Raw genomic sequence first — 8,431 nt, 5'->3', positions numbered from 1 at the left:
CAAAGGCCGTGGTATGTCTGTGGGATGGTGCATATAAAAGATCCCTTGCTGCCAATCGAAAAGAGTAGCCATGAAGTGGCGACTGCTGGTTTCCTCTCTCAATATATATGTGTGGTCCTTAACCATATGTCTGACGCCATATAACCGTAAATAAAATGTGTTATCGTTAAATAAAACATTTCCTTCCTTCGTTGAAATATCACAACGGTGACGTCAGGGTGGGAGGTGGGGTCTGGGTGTGCAATGCAATCCCACCCCCGCTTCAAAGTGGATATGAAGGTTCGTCATATTCAGGGAGGCAACTCTTTTGAAGACGCAGATCAACAGTAGTCGTTGAACACGTAACTATAAGCTAAGAACAAATTTATCGTATTCAGTTTGGTTATGATTTAAGTTAGTAGTTTTTAAATGGAATTTAAAACTGGTTTAATAGTTTGCTGCATTTTGTCAATAAATTAAAGGTTTAAACTTAGAACAACGGTGTCTATAATATTTGCTGGCAAACTTAATATTTTAACATTGGTCAAATATGTTGAAAAAAACCGATACCGGCTAGTCCAGATACTTCAATAATGGTAAAGCAGGCGCGAATCCAGTGGGGATCCGAGTGACGTGTTCCCCCCCCCCCCCCCCTTTTTACGCCGGCCTCAAAGATTGAAAAAGAAACACTTTTTAAGCACCTCTTAACATGCCTGGCGCCCACCCCTTTCACAAACCCATGTGTCCGTGCCTATATCGTGTTACAACCTTTACGGGACTTGAACATAGCCTACCCTTACGTGACGGAATAACCAGTGCGATTTTAATACCACAAACACTTTGATGCATAAATACATCAAAATAACCCCAGAACTGGCGGCCCTTAGAAAGTAGCCTAGCCATCATTGCTTTGAAGTTGATTTCATTGACGTAGCCAGTATCTTATATTTAGGAGGGGGCAGACGTCTTGTTTATGATCCGTGTTATGGAGAGACTGTAATTAAAATATGAAAGGTAGTGGGCAAACAGGGGCGTGCTTGGGGCATAAGCGTACAGACTCCCATTTTTGTAGGGTAGGGGGACAGGCTGGTTTTTGCCCGAATTAATCGAAAATGCCCGAATCTGGATAACACCATTTTTATTCATAATTAGCATTACCGGGTACTGCCAAACAGCTATACGGGGTTGCAAACGAATCACTACGCATGTTTACATGGGTTACAGCTAATTGTGCGGGTAGAATGATGGAAATACAGGGTAAAAAGGTGTCAGGTTAGCACATTTTGGCCGAATATCTACATAGTTTTTTTCCCGAATTTCAAGATTTTCTCCAACACTAGTGTGTAGTTACGCCACCCACCCCCACCCCTGTCCCCTGTCTCGTACGCGTATGGCTGGGAGGGAGGTTGTTTTATACTGTAATTGCAATTCCAAAATATTTAATATAAACAGTCTTAATAATCTCTCGATTGCATTGGCGTTGATCCGGTTTTAAAAGTGTAGGGGTGGAGGGGAGGCACTGATATATATATATATATATATATATAGCATATAATATTGTTTTAGAAATCTGAACATGAAAAAATATAATAATCTATTGTTGGTCTGTTGCTAATTCTAAATAAGTAAAGGCGTTTACTGCAGGCAACATAAAATAATTATTGTGGCCTCATCTATCTAAACATTGTGACTATACAAATGGAATATGAATGAAGACTATCACTTATCGTCGCATGAGAGCCAGAAGGACGTAGGCTAAGTGCATCAAAATTCATTTTAAAAAAGCCGAGATAATGAAGGAAAACTGTTTTTCTTGATCAGTATTTAAGATGTAGAATTTGTTTTAATGACAATGAAAGCTGAACATATTTACGATTTCTTTGTATATTTGCAGTATTTATAGCATATTAGGTGTTTTAGTTATTTGCTTAAATAGTTGTAGTTACGACAATTATTAATGATTAAATTAAATGCGTCATTTACGACCAACAGTATATCAATTAAATTTAAATATTTATTCTGAAAGAACCATCACTTCTAAAACATTTCAGTTTTGCAAATCACATACTTATTTTTAAAAAGGAGAAAGCTTGTAAATAGAAAATATTTAGAAGCAAACATTCAAAAAGGAATACAAGTAGAAGTACGTATTAATAAAATCACCGCTTAAACAAAATATTACGTGAAAAAAGTTATTTTACGTTTGTTAATAATAATACGATAAATAAAATCACCAATTGAGCAAAATAATAATGTGAAAAAAACTACTCTGACTCGTGAAATCCTTGTTTTCTTTGACCCACCCCTGATTTTGTGTGACCTTATCTGGTGCAGGGTTTCTGCCAGAGGGTAAAATGGGTATGGTACCATACACAAATATTTTTGCAGAATTTTGTTTTTAAGTTAATAATTTGACAAAATTAATTACTCTTATCATTACTGTATGATTTTCTTAATCCTAACCAAAAACTTAACCCATTTGTTTTCTGAGGGAGGACCCCCCATATCTCTGTTGACTGTGGTTGCATTCAATTCCATAGAGCCACACCCAAAATTTTATATCTGGCAGAAACACTGTGGTGGTAGTGATCCATGTTCGTTGTTTGATGATAGTGCATTAGAATCAGACGACTTGTTCATACAAAACCTCTTTTTCTAGGCAAGTATTCGTTCCTGATGAGTCATTAGGAAAGCTGATGTCATGTTGTGTGCAGTGCTCTTTCTGTGTTCTTTGCACCATGGGAATCCTTTTGCAGATAGTCCCTGGTTCTGCTGCCTCAGGGTGTACTTCACTAGTTTCAAGAATACCTGATTTATCAGCTAGTGCAACAGACAAACCAGAATAGTTAAGCAAACTGAAACTGATATCCTTTAATGAAGAAACTGTTGTGTGTCCAGTGATCTCTCCAGGTTCTATTGTGTGCTCAGTGATCTCTTCAGGTTCTGTTGTGTGTCCAGTGATCTCTCCAGGTTTTGTTATGTGTTCAGTGCACACTCTTGGTTTTATTGTGTATTTGGCGATCTCTCCGGGTTCTGTTGTGTGTCCAGTTATCTCTCCAGGTTATATTATGTGTTCAGTGATCTCTCCAGGTTCCGTTGTGTGTTCATTGATCTCTCCAGGTTCTGTTGTGTGTCCAGTGGTCTCTTTAGGTTCTATCGTGTGTTCGGTGATCAATCTAGGTTATTATGTATGTTCAGTGATCTCTCCAGGTTCTGCTGTGTGTTCAGTGATCTTTCCAGGTTCTGTTGTGTGTTCAGTGATCTCTCCAGGTTCTGTTGTGTTCAGTGATCTATCCAGGTTCTGTTGTGTGTTCAGTGATCTCTTCAGGTTCTATTGTGTTCAGTGATTTCTTCAGGTTCTACTGTGTTCAGAGATCTCTCCAGGTTATGTATGATGTGTGTTCAGTGATATATACAGAGTATGTTATGTGCAGTGTTCTCTCCGTGTTTTGTTGAGTGTTAAGTGATCAGTCCTCTGGTTTCTGTTGTGTGCTAAATTATTTTCTTCGTCTGTTGTGAGTGATATGTCATGTTCAAGTTCTCTTGTGTGTGCTATGTCATGATCATGGTATGTTGTATGTGTGTTCTGTCATGTTCTTCTTCAGGTTCTGTTGTGTGTACTATGTCACATTCAGGTTCTGTTGTGTGTGCTACGTCATGTTCAGGGTTTGTTGTGAGTTCTCTATTATGTTCAGGTTCTGTTGTGAGTGCTATGTCATGTTCAGGTTCTGTCGCAAGTGACTGGATAAAGGCCGTGGTATGTGCTGTCCTGTCTGTGGGGAAGTGCATATAAAAGATACCTTGCTGCATTAGGAAAAATGTAGCGGGTTCCCTCTGATGACTATGAGTCATAATTACCAAATGTTTGGCATCCAATAGCCGATGATTAATTAATCAATGTGCTCTAGTGGTGTTGTTAAACAAAACAAACAAACTGTTGCAAGTGCTATGTCACGTTCATTTTCTATGGTGATTATTTTCTCATGTTCAGCTTTTTGCTATGTTATGTGCAGGTCTTGTTGTCACTGATGTACCAAGTTCTGTTGTGTATGCTATATATCATGTTCAAGTCCTGTTGTGTGTGCTATGTCATATTTTGGTGTGTGTGTTGTGTCATGTTCATGTTCAACATTCTGTTGCTTAGCTTAGTAACTGGTTTAACGTGTCCATAGTTCATATACCACTAGGGTTTCGAACACGCCTATCCAGAGTCCGGCCTCCGATACGATCGGGTGTCTGACTCTGGACAGGGATATTCTGTTGCAAATATTTGTTAACTGTATAGATAATCAAAGTCCATAGATCTTGCTATCGTTTATGTTGAGGCCACATTCACTTTATTCACCTTTTAACCTTACGTCTGATTACACTGTCTTTTGTTACTGGACTTTATCCTGGATAACTTACAATGACGTTTGTATGTGCAATATTGTTAATCCATAATGCCTACATTAGGGCAATCCTGTAGAAGGCAGCTGAAAGACTTAATTTGATCACCGTAACATATAATTAAATACATGTACATCCAAAATCAGTGTGATTATGCTTACACTTTGGTCGTATATGCCACATACAACATTATTATGAATTAAAATTGTATCTACAGATATAAATTACATGTTGGAAACTTTGCTTCAATTAAAAACATTTAAAAATAGATATTTGTTTTTCAAGAAAATTCATCAAAACATGTTTATTATTATAATTATGGTTCCCATAAAATAGCAAACCATACAAATATTAATGTTACTGCAATTCCTATATATATATATATATATATATATATATATATATATATATATAGCCACCATTCTTGTCTGTTGCCAAATGGTTCGTTGCATGCAGTACCAAATGTTTTTCTTAAATAGACCGGGCTCTCACAACGACAAAAGTCATATTATTTTTAGGATTCAAGCACATAAAAATATTGACATAATGTATGCTCTGTTGTACTTCGCATCTGTAATTTCTATCACAGACCGATAACAAAGAATACACATGTGTCGTATTTGGCACATATGACCTGTCAGACATAATTATATAACGAATTGTATTTAAAAAGGGTGTATCTACCATACACGACCAGTCGTGTTCACATATGGATAGCAAGCAAATCGGAGGAAAGTCGTATGTGTCAGTTACGTAAATTTTCGCGCAAATTGGTATCTGTGATTCACTGACGACCATTTAAATCCTTCTGTATAAGCAATGCAATTAGAGACATAGCTACGATTTGACAATATGTAATCGGGGATGGCGATTCCGAATATGCAAAAAAAGACGTTTTAGGTCGTATCTGCCACTTACGACCTTTTAGCTCTCACGCGACGTTATGTCTGCACAATATGACTTTATTGATCAAATCATTAATTCAAGTACAAATAACGGACATGAACATTGGTGCCGTTGATGGCATTCCAACAACAACAACAACAACAGTCTTCTGTGGTCTAAGATTTCCCCAAAATACTTCGCCGTGTATCGCTTGATCCGTCGACAAACTCAATAATTGCAATTTGCAGTAAGATGGGCCGCCATGTCTGAGATGTGCCGCTTTTCAATGTAGTGGCCTTACTAACCCAATGGGTTGTTAAACTGGTTGGTAGCCGGTACCGCGATGCGAACCCAGTAACTACCAGCCTTATGGCCGATAACTTAACCTCTACGCCACCGAGGCCGGTGGATATTACCTTTCTGGATGAACCTTTGGACAATAGTGGAATAATTTTTAATGACAACCACAAGCTGCATCAGTCACATCTACCAATCAAAAAACAGACCGCATTGTGCAACTAATGCGGGCAGACGTTTTCACGTAGGCAGAATCTTCAAAGTCATCAGCGTGTAAAGCATGACAATAATGCTACCTACAGCTGCACACTGCGTCCGAAAGGTTTATGAGCAAATAACAGTACATGTCAATTAGCATACAAAAGTGAAACTGTCCAGGATCTGCCCCAGTTGTAAGAACACGTTTGGGTTTTAGTTAGCTCTTAAGGAATAATACCAAAAGTTACAATATGCCCAGTAATATTCCAAAATTCGATTGTGGTCAACGTATTAAAGCGTTTTGCAACAAAATCTATCAAAAGGACCATGTGAAAAGTATGCACTCACTCTACTTTAATTAGGTGAATGTGGAGCACGGTACAAATACCGTTCTTTCTTGACCCCCCCCCCCCCCCCCCCCCCCCCAACACACACACACGGAGATACAAGATGCTTGGTTCAATGACTAAGTTGCTGTATATTTGGTTTTGCTGTATTTCCCAGTGGATCTGTGTTAATAACATAATATGATATTTCATAGCTGTAGTATCTGTTTCAAGCCATCGTGTTCACATGTTTTTATATTTCATAGAAAACGTAGATCTTTGTTTTTAAATGCACGGACTGATGCCATACTGTTTTCCCCATGTAATTTTAACTGAATACCCAGTTCTTACACAAAGATGTTTTACTGTTTTGTTGTTTTACAAGTGTCCACAATCAGTACATATTTGTTCACCCAGAAGGTAACCACAGTTTGTAGAAGAAAGTATTGTTAGGCATATTTCTATTTTGATCTTACTTATTTTTGCATTAAACGAAATTAAATGAACCATTTGTATTGTTTTATTTATCTATGACTAATATGGGGTAGGATCTTTGTCTCTAGAGGCGACGCCACACAATACGAGTGTTTTGTACTAGAATACTCACGAGTATAGCCGAGTGACAACACAAACATTACGATTCCATCGGTTGCTATGCACTCGGTAATTTTCATGGCTATTCTCGTACACGGCACTCGTGTCGTGTGACGTCTACTTAAGAGAGAATCAGTTTCGCAGAGAAATGCTGAATATTTTGGCACAGTCATGACAGCAGCAACTAAAATACATTTGCTCTCTACTTCGATCCTTGATATAATTGATAATTTTGAAGTTGGATTATTACCTAAACAGTGTTTTATTACGTCACTGAAGCTTGTATTTGCCTAATTATAATGTTTACAACCATATGGTTCCATGATAATGATGCTCTGAAAGAAATGATGAAAATAGTATATTTAAACTATGCATTAGACGGCATATTTCTAAAAATTGATGGATGCACGTTGTACATTGGGTGAGTATTGAAACCGTACACTAGTCAAAATCGGCATGGTGTGCGCGTCGTGCACTTGATTTTTCAATAACCCATTTTATAAATGCAATAATTCAGTTAATATTGGCGGTAAGAGTACAAAAGTTTGCATGCTTAAAGGCATACTGTCACAGATTTAAGGACCTTATTTCTCTAAAAATGAATACTAAATAAAAATTACATTAATTGTTGGAAACCAAATCTAGCTATCGCATAACCTTAACTGAACCATGATGGAGTGAAATCCATGTCATCCCTCTCGGCAATTTTAGGTTTTGAATTATAGACCACTGACATAATTCAATTATTTTTACAAAATGTCATTTTTACATGATGATTATGAAGATGGTTGAATAAAGTACATTTAGGGACAAATCAAATAATTTTTGTTCGGGTAATACTTTGTTAGACCAATAAATAAGTCAGTGGTCTGTGACAATATGCCTTTAATCGAATTGGAATACATTTTTTATCCTATGTGTCAAATTAAGTATATGTTTTCAATTTTTGCAGTATTTATCTAACATTACTGAAGAAAGAAAAAAAAGTCACGATTTCGGCGGACGTTTCGCCCAAGTATTAACTTATTTTTTAACATTAAATCACTAAACTTTGCATACAGTGTCTTCTTATATCTTTCTTTTACAGCGTAAAAATTCATATACATTAGTTTCTTATGTTTTAAGATATTTACAAAAATGTTACGATGGTGACGAACAAATGAAGGCTACTTAAGCAAACAAATCGTGTGCAATTAATTCCTGCCGTACACCGTTCCTACAGTGTGATACAGAAGCGGCACAGACGGCGCAGACGGTACGGCCGGTACATAGCAGTATCACTTTGTGTGTGTGTGTGTGTGTGTGTGTGTGTGTGTGTGTGTGTGTGTGTGTGTATTTGTTTTATCTGTCTTTCACAGGTGAATTTGAAAGGAGTCTGGCAACCTCGAGCCGTATCATTATGTTTTACACTGTGCTGCTCCTATATATGCTACCCCCTTCGTCCCCCACCGATCGAAGGAAGGAAATGTTTTATTTAATGACGCACTCAACACATTTTATTTACGGTTATATGGCGTCAGAAATATGGTTAAGGACCACACAGATATAGAGAGAGGAAACCGGCTGTCACTTCATCGGTTACTCTTTTCGATTATCAGCAAGGGATCTTTTATATGCACCATCCCACAGACAGGATAGTACATACCACGGCCATTGTTACACCAGTTGTGGAGCACTGGCTGGAACGACCCACTGATCGACGCCCATGCTCGACCGAATTCAGGTATATACATGTATATAGTTATTGGCATTTCTTCTTTTAC

Source organism: Gigantopelta aegis, chromosome 8, assembly GCF_016097555.1.
Source record: "Gigantopelta aegis isolate Gae_Host chromosome 8, Gae_host_genome, whole genome shotgun sequence".
NCBI lineage: Eukaryota > Metazoa > Mollusca > Gastropoda > Neomphalida > Peltospiridae > Gigantopelta > Gigantopelta aegis.
This window is presented reverse-complemented; position numbering follows the sequence as displayed.